The sequence below is a fragment of the Perca fluviatilis genome, chromosome 22 (assembly GCF_010015445.1).
Source record: "Perca fluviatilis chromosome 22, GENO_Pfluv_1.0, whole genome shotgun sequence".
In the NCBI taxonomy this organism is placed as follows: domain Eukaryota; kingdom Metazoa; phylum Chordata; class Actinopteri; order Perciformes; family Percidae; genus Perca; species Perca fluviatilis.
The window spans coordinates 20,266,374-20,283,612 of record NC_053133.1 but is presented as its reverse complement, the minus strand read 5'-3'; the positions used below and the strand labels follow the sequence as shown (position 1 = coordinate 20,283,612).

At 39.7% G+C, this 17,239-nt stretch overlaps 1 long non-coding RNA gene across 1 annotated transcript in view; it reads right to left on the bottom strand.

Moving 5' to 3' along the window:
• The window catches only part of LOC120552340, a 201,134-nt gene extending 200,061 nt beyond the window's left edge, over positions 1–1,073 (bottom strand). Inside the window, exon 1 of the long non-coding RNA XR_005637988.1 lies at positions 633–1,073. This is a non-coding gene — a long non-coding RNA (uncharacterized LOC120552340). The remainder of the gene's footprint in view (positions 1–632) is intronic.
• Between the last annotated feature and the right edge of the window lie 16,166 nt (positions 1,074–17,239).

The window sequence follows — 17,239 nt, the reverse complement described above, 5'->3', positions numbered from 1 at the left end:
TTACTAATACATACACAAGTTTTTCAAACTGGTAACCCTTCCCTTTGCCACAAACTCAGCTGTGATGAAGCTGACAAAATAAATGCCCATAAAGTATTGTTAATACACCAACTAAGGAAATACTTTTTTTTATGTAATATGGACTATGCACAAACAAATTAAAAAAGTACTATCAACACTGATCACAGATACAGAGCATATGATAATACTTGTATTTAACAACTTTTTAGACGTAAGCTATACAATTAGGAAAACTCATGGAAGTATCCAGGTGATAAAAAATGTTTTTAAATATCATAAATAATATTTAGGCTGTTGCTATCCCCAGGTCCCCAAGCACAGCTAGTGATATAATAATTGAGAAACCTACTGTACATAGTAGTAAATATCCTAAATATCAGTGGTAAAGAAGGCATTCAGATCCAAAATATGCTTTAAAGTACACAAACATTGTCAGAAAATGTAAGTATGAAAAGTAGTTACGTTTATGCTTAATGAAAAAAAATGGTGGGGCAACAACAACTTTGGACAGATGCAAATAACCATAACATTTTATAATTTGACATAATGCGCTATTTCACATTTCCATACATATTATCATCACAAGGTAATAAATCCAACTGGGTACATACCTGTTCTCCTCAGCGTGCTGTTAAACTGCTCAATCCCCAGTTTAAGCGCTGTCAGCTTGGGTAGCTAGCGTTAACGTTAGCCAAGAATGTTCTGCCGAGCAAGTCCAACTTTACGGCGTTATCCTGCTGCTTTTGTTTTTTTTTAATTATCTCAGAAAGATGCTTGAGGTCCTAAAAGCCTATATTCTTAACCAGATACCATCCTCTCCAAATAACACACACGGGAAGCAAAATAAGAAGCGTCTTCTCTGACAAGCTAGCTAGCTAGCAGTTAACCGTTTTGACCTGGAGAACCACTTCACGTTCAATCTGATCATTTTTATCAGAGGTTTGGTTTATAACAATATCCCGCGGCTGGTGGGCACCGAGATGTTTAATCTTTTACTTTTCTAGAAAAAGACAGACTTTCAAATGTGTGCCAGATCGTTCATGGTGACCACAGTTACTATCATCTTTGAAAGGAAAAGCGGTCTACCAGCAAACAACGACAACACTGGCAAACAGCCAATCAGATTGCAGCTGACAGGCAATCAGCTTTGAGCATGCGCATTGTTGTTTTCCCATAGATATATTGTTCTATATCTATGGTTTTCCCACACTGAAGGCACATGTAGGCACTGATTTTTAATTGTAAATAATGATAAATAGCAGCAGCAACCGAGGATGTTTTATGTCATGCATTTACCAAAAATGATATACCTTTCTAAGTTACTCAGTAGCCTAGCATTACAACCACACTTTTTCCTGCTTCCAGCAGGTGGCAGCACTTGCCCCATTATCCTCTCCAAAAATACTTAATTACAAGTCTAATTACAAATTTAGCTTTGAAGTACATAAATATTGCAATATATTTGCAAAATGTACTTAATATGGTATATGGGTAGATTATTGGATTATTCTAATTATGTATGAAATGTACGTAAATAGCCTTTTTTAAAGTTATACCTGGTATAATAGAGCAAATTTTAATTTTTAATGCAATTTGTATATTGTTGGGTATAATTATAATGTATTTTATAAGCACAGACTGTTTTTATATAGAGCTTTTCTAGTCTTAATGACTACTCAAAACGCTTTTACATAGTACAGGAACCATTCACACACATTCATACACTGTGGCTGAGGCTGCAGTACAAGGTGCCACCTGCTCATCAGATAAACATTCACACTCCAATGTATAACTCTGGGTTCAGTGTCTTGCCCAAGGACACTTTGACATGGGACCATAGGGCCAGGGATCTAACCACCAGCCTTCCGATTGGCAGGCGACCTCTCTACCACTGAGCCACAGCCGCCCTAAGCTGATCATATAACCATATACTACCAAATAAATATAGTGGGGCAAAAGTGCAATACTTAAATAAGTATAAAGTGAGGCCGGGTTGGTTCAGTGGTGGGGCAGGTGCACGTGTACTGAGAGGTTTGTGCCTTGACGCAGAGGTCCAGGGTTCAAATCCGACTTGTGACAAGTTTCCTGCATGTCTTCCCGCTCTCTCTCTTCCCTTTCTCACCTAGCTGTCCTGTCAAAAATTAGAGGTGGAAAAGCCCAAAAGAAATAATCTTGAGTATAAAGCAGACAAAATTGGAAAATTAGGTAAAGTACATTATAAATTGTTTTTAAGTTACCTTTAACCACAGCTAAATGTAATATATACATGAGGGACAACTCTGATGATCTGCTCCTTTTTTAGAATAGGCTAAATGTCAATTTTTTGATGTCAAGACTTTGATGTACAGCAATAAGAAAAATAATGTTGCCAGGATTAGCTACATTTAAATAATTAACATCCCTAATAATTCCTAAAAGTACTGTCTATATACTGTACAGTAGTCATCGTGTCATGCATCCATCATATTTATGTCATGTGAATGGAGGCCTGCAGTCACATCCTATCATGCAGTACATGATAACTGCTGAGGCTGAAAAAACCCACAAACAGTGACTCCACACGGACACACAAAGATTACAGCTGATATCTGCTAAAACCTGCTGCCGGACTTGACACAAATCCAATGTTCTGTAACTGCGAGCGTACACTGAAGTCATCAAGGCACCAGGCGGGGCTGCCAGCCCACGCCTGATGTTCCCTGGACACAGTGTGTGGAACCGAGCTGGACTGCTGATGACAGATGGGCGCTGAGATACCAGAGACCTGCGTGGCAGTCAGTTTCCCCCACAGACAGTGTGTGGTGACAGCAATGAGCCACCTATAAAGCACGGGGGAGGGAAGGGGGAGGAGAAGAGGGAGGGACATGTGAAAAGAATGATGGGTAGGCGATACAGAGCTCGGCAACAGGCTTATGAATCACCTGGGGTATCAGTCACATAAGTCACAGAGAGAAGCTCTGGCATCCAAATTGGGACCATTTGCAATTTTGACCCTGTTTAACCATCTTTTCATTCTAATTAAATCTGACTCAGTGTTGACAAATGTTTCACTGTAAAGCAATCTCTGTCAGGGATTGCACTGCTCAAAACTTGTAATTAAAGATAAAGGTGCCTCAGCTCCTAAGCACCCATAGGGAAATCATACTGTGAGGTGACATTATTGGAAAAATACTTATGTTGTTCAATATAAGGATAGACACATTGTTTTGTAGCTTTGAGTTTTGGGTGTTGATTGTATTTGGTTGGTGGCAGTTTATATCATTATAAACATTATATTATATTATATGTTATATAACTTTTTTTTTTTTAACTCCAGGTATGCCAGCAACTAACCAAGAAGCAACTTGAGATATGACCAACTTATGATCCTTACCGTTTACCTTGTATATCTTGGCATTGTCTATATAAGAAGGTATAGCTAATGGATGGATGGATGGATGGATGGATGGATGGATGGATGGATGGATGGAACAATTTCCCTTAAGATAAATAAAGTTCTAGCTTACCTTATCTAGTATATGACTGATATATCTGTGGACCATTGTAAAACAAAAAACAGAATTAGACACTGTCTATACCCAAAAAAAACATGCATTTTAAACCACTTTTGTAATTTTAAACAGAAACGGACAGCCTATATTATGCAGTTTTACACACAAACCTCCTGATTGTTTTATTTTAGTTTGATAAACTCCTTTTTTTGGTGTGACAGCAGTTCCCTGATGTTTTTCATATCATTGTTATGAAGTATGCAATTGGCTGTACTTTTAAACGTATGTTTCCCTTTTCTTCGTCTCGTACATTGTATGTCTTGTCTTCTATCTTTGAATCCAGCTCTGCCATACAGGACTACAATCGCCTTGGGTGCAATTTAGTGTCAGGGATACAGTTTTGCATTGAGGCTAATAACTGGAATGTAAATACAACTAAGTGTTCTTACATTATGTTTGTGGCAACATTTATAACGTTTAAAATACTCAAGTAAAGTTCCAGTTCTTCAGTACTTCCATGAATGGATTTTGTTACATTTCAACCCCCTTTCTATCTCAGATTCATCTGCAGTATCAGTCAACCCCTACAACTTCCAAAGCTGCTTATTTTGTAATGAGTTGCTGCAACTTTCTGGTAATAATCTGTGAATGAAAATGATTTAAAAGCATAATTGCTTTGTGAACACTTTCCCAATAGCTGCCCACATGCCATTATTGTGCCAAATAAATATAGAAAGTTGTCAGCATAATGTAAAATTAAATATCCGTTATTCATTACAGACATGGGCATCCTTTGGGTGCTTTTGGGGTTTAATAAAAGTGTCCACTGGCTTCGAAGAAATATATATAATATGATATAATAATATGAATGAGGAGGAGAAAAAGAAGTGCAAAGCATCCTAACTCTGCTATTGCAGCTTTTTAGATTTCAAACTGTCAGCATATTCACTGTGTTAACTCTATCAGTGTGTTTTATTGCTACAAAAGCTGGAACAGACCTGTGATAGCTTATCATTACACCCCTTGAATGATTTCACAGCTCATAGATTCATTTGGGCCGGTGAATAATGCCACAGAATGTGCGGTGGCGCTAATGTAATTCACGCTGAATCCCACAATCCAACATTAGTGAAGTGGATACAGAAGTCACACTATAGCAATCTCCCGTAAGAACTGAGAGGGAGGGAGAGTGCAGTATCCTGCTATGATCACAGAAGTGTCATGAATGTTGCCAATGAGTCATTATTCACATGACATGCCAAAATGGAGGCCTTCTGATCATGTGCTGTTAAGGATTTCAGTTAGAGAGCGGCTTATGTCGGCGGTTAGAGAGCGCATGTTAGCCGAGCTAATAACACTTCATTATCACTGGCTGAGACCACAGACCCGACACTCTAGTGTTTGACACTGCAGTCATCATCGTGTTTGTGTCCCACAGGCATACTGATGTCTGAATTTCAAAATTCAGAGCAGCAGACATATTGGAGGGGACTTTGTTTGACGGAAAGCCGGGCAGTTTACCAGGGCTGCTGCTTCAAGTCTTTCCATCATCAACACTTCCTCAGTTTTTTGACGAGTCGATGTCTAAAACCAGACAAAAGCATCACCAGCTGTTTGTCTTTGTCGTCTGATATATGAGGAGCAGTTTCCCAGCTCGGGAGCCGTGCAGAGAAAATTTGAAAAATGTCCACTTCACTCAGAAAACTCACTAAGCTTCAGTTGAAAATATGTACAAGCCAACAATTCCCATCATAAAGGAGTCACTTGTAGTGATCAACCCACACATACTGTATATACAGGGTGCGATTTGTGAAGAAAGCAGAGGGGGGGAGAGGGGATGTTTTTTGATCATGCACAACAAAACATGCAAGAATTAAATCCCCCTTCCAATATCATGCACATACAGTAGTGCCAGTCGGCCGGCCATGCCAAAACACTTATTCACTTCAATATCCAATGGAAAATATTCTCACACAATGTGGTGTCAACATAAAACACAGCGCTTTCAGGCCGGAGAGCGGAGTTCACAATACCCAGGAAACGCTCGTTACTTCCTCTGGAGTTTTTAAATCCAAATACGATCTTTTTCCTAAATTTAACGAGTCGTTTAAGTGCCTGAACTTAACTGTCATTGCCGCATGACGCTCACTTTTTCTGGCTAAACTCAACTACCATGGCCCCTGAAAGGAGCGTCATCTGGCGGTGCCTGTACCCGGCTCACAGTCACCTATGAAAAAGTCACAGCTAAACAACTGCCGCTGGTAGCCGGCGTCACGGAGCTCTGTAGCGGCGAAATAAAACCAGCAACTGCCACTCGGATTTTATCGTTCTATGACACTATTCACGTTACAGAGCTTTACTTAGTTTAAAATACTTCTAGGCAGGGATATGTAGACCAGAAAGGTGGAAATCCCACGCATCCCACCAGGCAAATTGCACCCTGCATATATATCCCCTGACGCTGCAGTTCATCTCAGCTTTTAGCATTTTAGCATCTTGCAGCTGATTGTTTTGGTTTTCCAGTGTACAACTTCATTGCTGTGGTTTAGTCTCAAGCCATCATCGTTTGTGGCTGCAGCAGGCAGCTGATTTCAGCCAAAAAGTTCTACACTATCTGTCAGCGCCAAACAGCAACCAGACAAATGCTGCATTTCCACTGCATGGTACGGCACGGCTCTACTCAACTCGACTTACTGTTTTTTGATTTTCCATCAGCAAAAGTTGTGGATAGTACCTGTTACCTGGTACCGAGTCCACCTCGGTCGAGGTTCCTAGCGAGCTGAGGCGAAGGCCGAGTTAAAACCTTGAGTTCAGACCACTGGTTGGTCAAAGAGATCCGTCACTAGAATCATCGCTTGCAAGACATGCAAATAGCCAAGCTACCATTAATAGCGACCACAATTATCGTATACTACGGTGTACAAGTGCAGACATCATTGCCGATGAAAGGATCCAGCGAGTGTCGCGTTAAAGTTGATGTCTATCAGTGATCAGCTAAGAATCCCCTAAACTGATCTGCAGAGGAAAAACAAAACACAGGAAAGCACCTGGTGCTAAAAGTGAGTTAAGGTTGAGTCGAGTCCAGCCGAACGATGCAGTTGAAATGAGGCAGAAGTTTAACAAAGTAAAGCTGCAGGTAACAGGTTGGTTAACAGACGCCAGAGGTTTTGGATACCCGTTTACAACAAGGTTCCCCACATTTATACATACAGTAGTTACTTAAACTCTTTGCTTACAATTTCAACTGACACTTCAACTCCTTTCACTGCTTACACACATCAACTTATTTTTGTTTACTCTTTCTTCCTTTCTTTCACCCGAATTAACACCAATCCTACAGCTCATTCCGTGTCAGATGCTCCTCTATTTGCAGCTTTTCATGCAAAGACCATCATGCCCCAGCAATCACACTGCATCTTCTTCAGAAAATAGTCTTGTGTTTATTCATAACTGTTGATCAATTATTTATAGATGCTTTCCAATTCAGTAAATGCATTTATTAAATGCTGTGATTAAGTGAAGAATCTCTGGTTGGTGTGTGCACACTATTCATTCAACTTGGTTTGGTTTTTGGCGAGTAATGAGGATGAATTGGTTTGAATTTGACTACAGGGCATCACGTCCACATGGTATTTATTGATGAGCTTCAGAAATAGCAATGTAGAAGTAGCAAGTTTAGGTAAAAAGGGAATATATACATATCTAATAAACTATATTTTTCTTTTTTTGTGTGTAGCATTTTTAAGCCTTCCTTGTTGATAGGATAGCTTAGACTTGAAAGGGGAGAGAGAGAGGGAATGACATGTAGCAAAGGGCCACAGGTCGGAACCGAACCCACAGCCTCTGGGCCGAGGACTGAGCCTCCGCATGTGGGCACACGCTCTACCAGGTGAGCTAGCCAGGCGCCCCCTAATATATATATACTTATATATAAATCATAACAGGTTAAGCTTTTTATTTTCTTCAGTTATCCTAAATGTTTAAAGAGAATTGTCCATAAACAGTGTTGGAATGTAACTAACTACATTTACTTAAGTACTGTACTTAAGTACAAATTGAAGGTTGAGTATTTTCTTTTCCTGCTACTTTACTACTTTAAATATTGTACTTTTTACTCCACTATATTTATTTGAGAGCTTTAGTTACTTTATTCTGACCGTTTTTTTTTACAAGCCAATCAATCAATTAATGGAGAAAATAATCAGCACATTAATCTACAATAAAAAAATAATTTAGTTGCAGTCCTATCCAAAACAGTCAAAAATCCGCTCCACCTCCACTGCAACAGTAAAATTGTGCTTCCACATTGATGCATGAGTATAATAAGTAACATTTTCAATGCACACATTTTATCTGTAATAGACTATTTTTATAGTGTGAATAAAACATGTGAATACTTCCCCCACCACTGGCTGTAAGAGCACACTCGTGCTAACGAAGGATGAAAATGGTGATTCTGTACAACATGCTGAAGCTGGTGTTTTGCTCCAACATGCAGTGCTTCAGCAGCAGGACGGATAGTTGCCAACATGAGGAGTTGAACCCGGGTCATCCAGTTTAAGGTTATCGCTGTTCAGTCCGTCACCCGGCTGCCTAAAGTACCTATTGTCATGAGGTACAAAATAAAACACTGGGTTATTCAAATATCTGCTCTTTAAAATGGGTTTAGAAAGTGGCAATCGGTGTGACTGTTTAGTGTTTCATCCTTTTACAGATTCTGATGATAATTTTAATAGCTGTTTATTCACATGCAAAAAAGATGGTGTCTCTCCTGCATGCTAATTGGCAAAGAATAGCAACTTTTCAGATTCATTCTGATGTCAGACTGCGTTGACAGAAGTAAGAGAGAAAGAGAGGGGGGGGGGGGATGAATTACAGAGAGGGAGAGCTGGTGTGTATCTGTCTATCTGCACATGTGCATCATGAGTGGGTTTGGGGTAATTTAAATAAAAATGTTGATAAGAAGTTTTGAAATTAAAGATGACAAGCTTGTTTCCGCATGGGTAGCAGGAAGCTGTCTGTGTGTGCATGTGTGTAAGTATTACAAGATGGGGGGGGGGGGCTTCCACAGCAGTATAAAGTGGACATGTCATCTACTATAAACCACAAAGAAGTCTCAGTTGCTCAGGTTGGTTGTACCTATGTGAATAAGGAAGTTAAGGTGCATTCTGATACCTGCTTAAAAGCAAAGTCTAAAATTGTGTTTGTTCCACAGTCATTTTAGGAAGTCATAAATTGTATTTGTTGTTATAGGTTTCTCTGCACCCTTCTATTTACCATCCACACTGACTGCAGTCAAACTATAAAACATGGCAAATGTAGGCCTATACATAAACATAGATATGTTCAAGAACAGCAAAACATAGTTAAAAATTAAATTAGGGAATTGAGCAACCGTTACCAGGCACAGCACGCCACCCTGTTCCACCTTTCATGTTGCCTTATTGAGTTTAGCCTCTTTCACTGTGCTCTGTAATTTAGTCTGTAATGCATTGGATATAAATCTTACCAATTATGTTCACATGTCACTGAGTAATCCAGGTTTTCCCTCTCAGTGACACCTCCCGGGCTCTGTGCATTCATTTTGAGTTTTGAATTTGAGTTTTAGCATTAAAGCTGATAAAATACGCGAGCAACATTTGTCCATTCAGCCGACAATGACAGAGCACGGCTTCACAACAAAAGATTAATTAGATTAGATTAGATTAGATCAGATTCAACTTTATTGTCATTGTGCAGAGTACAAGTACAAAGACAACGAAATGCAGTTTGCGTCCAACCAGAAGTGCAAAAAAAAGTAGAAAAGTGCAATGTGATATTCAGTTATAGACAGGTTGTGCAGAGGCTGGACAAGAAATATATTGCAGTGTCATGAGAGCAGAATGAATATGGCTATGTAATATGAACAGTGTATGAACAGCATGTACAGATATGTGCAATGTAGTAGCAGTGGCATTATAATAGTAGAAAGAATAGGATAGATATATGCAGTGTATGAGCAGAATATATAATAATAAAAAAAAAAAAATGGATATTCTGTATGAACCATATAGACAGATATGTACAGTATGTACAGCTATGTGCAGTGTGGCAACATTATAAGAGTAGTAAGAATATGTGTATGTTCAGGATAAACAGTAGGAAAAAGCTTTTGTTCACTTCTGTGTGAAATCAAAGACCAATGTGTAAAAATTACTACACATTTTCAGTGTTAAATCCATGGTTAAATCTACCACCGTTGTCATGGTAAACTGCGTTCTGTGTTCAGCTCGAAGGGAATGCTTGACAGATGTAGCAACAGTAACTAAGGGCTTAGTGAAGGGGAAAGGATTTGATATGATTTAAGCATAGAAATAAAATGGCTTTAAGCGTTCTGCCTAAACTTCAGCATGTTGTAATATTACAACATGCATTGTAGTATGCATTGTATTTAATTTAGTCAGCTGTTTTTTTTTTTTTTTTATCAGACGTAGCTGGGTGGTGAAAGCGCAACCCAAATACAATGTAGGAGTAAAACTAAACAGTATGAATTGCCCCTGTGTCCTCTAGTTGCATTTGATGGAGAGGGGTGAGAATATCAAAGCAAAAAATTAATTTTACAATTTACAAAGAAAGACAAATGGATAAAGCAATGGAGCAGGAGCATCAGCATTTATCATTTTGGAAGCTTGTCATCTTAATTGTATTCTGGTTTATTTCACATAACACATAACGACATGCAGCTAAGCAGTGCCAGGCTCTGCATTTTGTTTTGTGTCTTTGTCTGAGAAATGCATTACATATCAGTAGGCTATAACGCAGATTCCAAGAACACTCACAAGACATGGTTACAGATGTAAAAGTGAGGCTTTATTGCTCTTTAAAAACCTACTTAAACACTACGATTACTGCTAAAGATTACTGCACAGGAAATGTGATTACTATGGAGTTATGAGTCTATGTTAGGCATTTCATTTCAAGTAACAAATAGGCTTCCATCTTTGCATCAGATTCTGAAGTATTTTAGGTATTAAAATAATTAACAGACAGATACGTTTTTGGGAAAGAAACACTTGATAAGAAAGTAGATTGAAAACTGTACCTATCTTTGATGACTGCTGATATCACGTGCACTTTTTTTGAAAGGTTGGAATTTGTTTTTCTTCCTGTCTTTTGCTGCTGTCAGGACAAGCTGATTGATACAAACTGGTGCAGCAAAGTACTCTCCAACAGATAACGCTGCCTGCCGTTGCTCGTGACAAATGTAGCCTCTAAGTGGCTGTGGCAGGCTGTGATCCTGCAGGACCCTTCATGTTGCGCATGAGCGTTAAACTTTTTATATTAACTCCAGGTGGGCTGTCCCATACCTCCCCCCCCCCACAGCCCACTCTGAGCAGTGCTTTCACTTTCCGCTCTGTTTAAACCAAGTCCAGATAGGCGGAAACGCATGACAGACTATCTCTGCCCTACTTGCAGCTACACCAAATGGGCACGCACATCACACACACAGAGAGAGAGAGAGAGAGAGAGGAACAGAAGTGAAGCCACAGAAGACAACCACCTTTGGGAAAAAACAGGGCTGAGGGCCAGTTTTGAATCTGCCTCTGGCTGTCCTTGACGAACCTCCGGGCCAGATCCTTCTGGGTGGTATAAGCAGCATGGAGCTCTGAGAGGATTTATCTGGATGGTTGACAACTTCTGCGCACACTCATCCAGGCTGCTTGTGTCCCCGTAGAGAGCACATGTCACTGCCTTAAAAGCAATTGCTGCTTGACAATGACATTGTGGGGTTTGTTTTTATCTGGGATTCACTTTATTTTGGAGCAGTTCTGAGGAACTTTTGAGCAAGTTCAGTTTGAGTTTGAACATTCGTTTGTGGGTAAGTATATTATAGTTGGAGATATTCCTATTGAAACTTTGTATAGAAATATAGGCTGCATACAGTTATGGCAATACAAACATCACATGCACACAACTCACAGTCACATAATGACAATAGGCCTCAATAGCACTTAAACTGGTATTGACTTAACAAATCAGAATGACATGATATACATTATATACATGCAATATACTGTTAAACATCATGCAGGAATTAAGTGGAATTACTTACTTCACTTGACAGAGAATCTAGTTTATCCACAACATGTTCCTTCTACTGTGGTTGTCCTGACAGATGCACCCTATTGTTGTTGTTATTAATGTCAGTTACGTACGGTGGCCGACAGGGGCAAACGCACTGCAACTTCATGAAACACACGCAACTAGACAAAACACAAGCAAATGTTAAGAAAACATCTTCATAAATTTGACAACACATGCACAGCATTTAGCAAACGCGCTGCAAATACACACAACACAACCAAATACACAAACACGCTGCAAATACACAAATGATGCAAAAAGAAAAGCACACACAATACCCGAAAAATAAATGCAACAAAAAAAAAACCCGCTGCATCCAGATTACACAACGGAAATTCTCCAGGCCTCTAGGGAGTAGGGCTGAGTGGAACGGCTTGATTTTCAACTCCACGGGAAGAGAGCGCTCTGCCTTTTTATCACCACGAGTTTACAGACACGTCTCTGCTGACTGAGTTTCACCTGTGACCTGAGCCAATAAACTAGAGACACGCCCACCAAACGAGAGAAAACATATCTCAAACATAGACTTCATATCTACAGTCTATGAGCTCAAAGCAGTTGCACACCGTTTCACAACGGTGCACACCGTTCTGAGATTGAACGTGCCCCGTCTTCTCTCTCTCTCTCTCTCTCTCTCTCTCTCTCTCTCTCTCTCTTTCTCCCCATGGGGTCAAAAATCAAGCTGTTCCACTTAGCACTACTCCCTACAGGCCTGGAGAGCTTCTGTTGTCTAATCCGGATGCAACGTTTTTTTTGTTTCATTTGTTTTTGGGGATTGTGTGCTTTTCTTTTTGCATCGCTTCTGTTTTCCAAGTTTGTGTGCTTTTCTTTTTGCATCGTTTCTGTATTTCCGGCGCGTTTGTGTATTTGGTCGTGTTGTGTGTATTTGCAGCGCGTTTGCTAAATGCTGCGCATGTGTTGTCAAATTCATGACGATGCTTTCTTAATTTGCTTGTGTTTTGTCTATTTGCGTGTTTTTCATTAAGTTGCAGTGCGTTTGCCCCTGTCGGCCACCGTAGTTATGCACTGGGCAGTGCTAATTAGGTAGCTTTTCATCCTGCTATACTACCTTTTTACCCATAGTAGTGGAACCGGGAGTGATCTGTCACAAATACAGTGATGTTGTTTTTATTGGAGCAAGACAGCCCCAGATGAAGTCTTAATTACAGCATTTGTTTTCATTAGAAATATCATACTGACAAAGCCTCATATAGTTTGTACAAAATTCTTTCTTTTAGTATAAATACGCATAACTATTACACATGTGGTTAAAGGAAATGTTATAGTGATAAAGTTAAAGTTAAATTACGCTGTATTATTGTATTATTACTGTACTATTTTACCATATCTAACCTAAGACTTTGGTAAACTCATTTCAAGCACTGAAACAATTCGTACAACACATCATAAGTTAAAGGGGTGCTATGCAGTTTGGGCCATTTCTTCGGTGTTTTCTCGCAGGTTTCTCTATAGAGATCCCCCTACAGCTTCGGAATTTATATTTGGCAGCTCCTATGTTTACTTGTGTCTGACTTCTTGCTCGGTCAGTCTGCCGTTTCCTCTTCCTCTGTTCCTCCGACAAGGAGTTCCTAGCTTTCTGCTTCTATTTTGCCAGCTCAGCCATGACGATAGTGTAAAAACTCCATCGCTACCTTGTTAGCCGGTTCCTGAATGGCCGTATGTGTGCAGTGCCATGAAGCAATTTGTTACATGGCGAGACCTGATATCACGCGATACCGACAAGGGGGTAAGCTTCGCTTCAGAACTCGAGCCATCTATGGCGCCATTTTGTGGCTACCATCACCTCCCGTTAGCATTCCGCTGACCGCCATTTTTTTTTTACGTCACTTGACAGTGAATAACTTTACATCTGAAGCGTTTAAAGACTCTATTTCTCCATTGTTTATTTCTAAAGAAACACGACAATGTATAAAAGGCTCCATTACCTTGTACCTCACGTTATGGCTCCTTAGCAGACGCTTTTATAAAAATAGGCTAACGATTGTGTCATAACCACGCGACTTACTGTCGCACAGTAGAGGAATTACCGTATAGTACAGGAGAAGCTCGCAGGCAGTTTCGACTTACGTCAGCTGTTTAGGTTTAATTACTAATGTTAACTAGCATGTTAGTGATCAATAATTAGCCTGTGCTTATGTTATCTCCTTACATATACCTACACTCTCCATCTCTGTAAGATTGGGAATGATTGAGATTTCTCTTGGCACAGCTAGACTTACAACTTTCAGACACGTTGCTCACGTCACATTTACGTTGTCTCTGTCAGTTGGAGGCAAGATGTTGTAAAGCAAGAGATCACCGGAAAAGTGCTTCTAATATCCTTCACTGGTCTACGTACAGAGCAACGGGGTCTATTGGTCCATTTTATATATGTCTATGGATACCGGCCGAAAGTTGCAAGGGTGGTTTCTCCGCTCACAGGTGCTAGGGGAAGTGAGACGACCACCATTCAACTCGAAAAAAGTCATATAACCATTCTAATGACTCCGAAGCTGTTCAGTTAAGGTAAATTAAGCCCCCCTCCCCCCCCAAAAAAAACTGCATAGTTCCCCTTTAAGGTTTGTTTTCAAAAGAGATTTGAGGGATTTAAAAAAAGCCAACATCAGCGTTTCAGCTTTAGCGCCAAATTATCTCCTTACAAATTGCTCTAGAAAAAAATGTGGGCGTCACTAGCCTATATGGAAAGCTGAGTTTATTGTGAACATTTTGATGTGAAACACATGGAGATCAGTTATATACAAATACCTTAAAAGGTGAATTTAAGAAGATATGTGAGAATGCCCTTAGACTAGCCTGACGTGGTCATACTCAGATTCTAGTCAGAATGTGAACTTCCCGACCTCGATTTTTGTGGGCGGGGTTAAGTTCGGCTGGCATCCAGGCTACCCTTAGACCTCAGAGGGTTAAACAAACAAACCAAAAACAGAACCTGCTTGGCGGAGGTAATTAGTACAAACTTCGAGAACTTTATAGTTCGTTAGTTATTTGGAATGGACTTAGGTTGGTTAAAAAGGGAGAGACAATCCCACCTTTACCCCTTACTGCAGACGACCCTGCATCCCTAAACTGTAGAATAATAATGCGTTTCAAATTTACCAGATGCCCTTCATGTGAACAATGACAAGTCGAGTAGAAACAACGGCTCCTGATGTGCTATTCTTTGGAACAGCGGTGCAAAGTGCTCTTAGTGGTCATTACTGAGCCCATTTTAACATCCAACACCATGGAGGAGTAACAGCACAGCGCCTGCAGGGAGTAATAACGTCTTAGTGCTCCTGTGGCCACATTTGGCTCAGGCCAGTAGTTAACTTTGCAATCTAATAGGAAATGTTTTCTTTTCAGCACCCTCTGATAGCTTTTTAATTGCTTTCGTTGACACTGTCACCTCACTCTCTCAATAGCCTGGAGACCCGTGTTGTGTTTGCTGTGGCAAGAGAGCTCTGTAATGTAATCATGAAATAATCATAATTAGGGAAACATAATTATGATCAGTTATTTGGTTTAAAATGACCCAAAGGTGCAAACTAATCTCTTAAAATGCATTCTTGTTGATAGTAGATGGCTCAGGAAGACATTTTAAAACAAGCACTAATGAGGCTGGAGACCTATTTCTGTTTGTAGGGGCCAAGTCTAACAGACTCTTCTGGGCTCTCTGTTAATACCTCTGATACAAACCTTCTGGGTTGTAATAATACACAGGTTGTTTTTTTTCTTCTGGTTGTTGCACTGATTCATTGTCATTGAATTAGGCTTCGCTGAAAAGTGTCTTTAATATTTGTTCACTGTGGGCAAAATATTAGGACAAGTGGAAAAACACAAAAATGCAACTGAGTATATCTTGTTGGTGGCACGGGCTAACACTTAAGAACAAATGAAAAGAATCTAAAAATGATTTTTGAAATTTTAAATGAAAACAAGAAGACATTTACTAAGACAGCTGAATGCAATTTTCCTGTTTCCAATTTTCTGCTGCTACTAAAACAGAGAAAAGTTCAGGTAAAGGTTAAAGACATAAAGACAACAAGTTGTGGTTTTATGGTGGTGGTGGTGGTGGGGGGGGGGGTCACTGCTCCTGGCTGGGGAAGAGTCCGGGCACATAGAGTAAGGCCCTCTAAAACCATAACCTTTGGATAGAGCCAGGCTAACTGTTTCCAGTCCTAAAGCTAAGCTAAGCTATCCGTCTCCTGGCTGTAGCGTCCTATTTAGACTGCTAAATAGGAACAGTAGACATTAGACTGCTACTGATCTTCGCATCTATCTGTCTGCATGAAAGCAAATGTGCATCTATCCCAAAATGCTGAACTATTTCTTCAATTTTCTTTTTTAATTCTCTCTGTACACAGGATAATATAAGCAGAGGTCTATTGTGTTATGGTTACAAGTATGTCCACCTCCCATGTGTGTTTTTTGTTGTTTTGATTACATATTTTCTTTTTCGTTTGAATATTTGGTCAAGTGTGTTATGTGTATGTTTAGCACAGAATCAGACCAGAACATATCATCTACCAACAAGAAGAATGATGCTAAAGCGCTACACTCGATAGGATAATATTAATTGGATAATATCAGACACCAAACGGGCAATGAATAATTTAATACACCAGTATGGGTCCAAACTCTAATTAAACCTAAAACATAAGTTGCATATACCCTTTTAGCTACATGTATATTAATTAGAGCACTACATAAATATTTTAAGACCACCATAATGAGATAATAGTTTTCAGATTTATTCATTTAAATCATCATGATCTGAAAGAAATTGTATTTTTATTTTGTTACAAAAGGCTTTTTACATTACTTTCTAATCTAACAAATCTATAACTCTTGGATTTTTGCAAATATTCTTAACACATGTCTTTCTAATACATTTCTCTTGTGTTGTTCTTTCACATAACTAAGTTTATAGAAGTGTAACAAATTGACTACATCAAATTATTCCAAGGGACGAATTCAATAGGGGGTCCCTGGTATATTCTTTATCTCGTAAGGGGTCTGTTACAAGCAGGAGTTCAGATTCGGGACAGGCCCCCATTTGGTACAAGTTGGCTCCTGCTTGTAACAAAAGAGCAAGCCCACACATCTACTTAAAGAATTACATTTATCCAAACTGTCCAAAAAGTGTATGGGTGAGTGTATCATGAGGTGTGTGTAAAAGGGAAAGGCAAAATAAAATGAAAAAGTGAAGCGCTGGAAGGTCCCCGCGGTGGTGCATGGTGAAGAGAGAGACCAGATTATGGTCTGCAGCCATCTCAAAGCTTTTGAACACCCACACAGGTGATTTCAGTTATTCTGGCTGATTAGACCTACCCTGGAAATCCAGAGTTCTCGCGAGAGCACAATTTGAATTTGTTCAGCGAGTCACTCTGGCATTCAGTAATGATGCTCATTAACTATGTTCTTGTAGCCTGAGCTGCACCAATCACATCAGTGTATCTGATATAGGCGGGCCAGAGGCGAGCTAAACAGATGATGACAGCGCTGCGACGTCGAAGTCATTAGTAAACATTGCAAGATGGCTACGGATGAACACCAGTTGTTTGAAACGGCTTTGGCTTCTACAGTGAGAGACTTGGCATTTT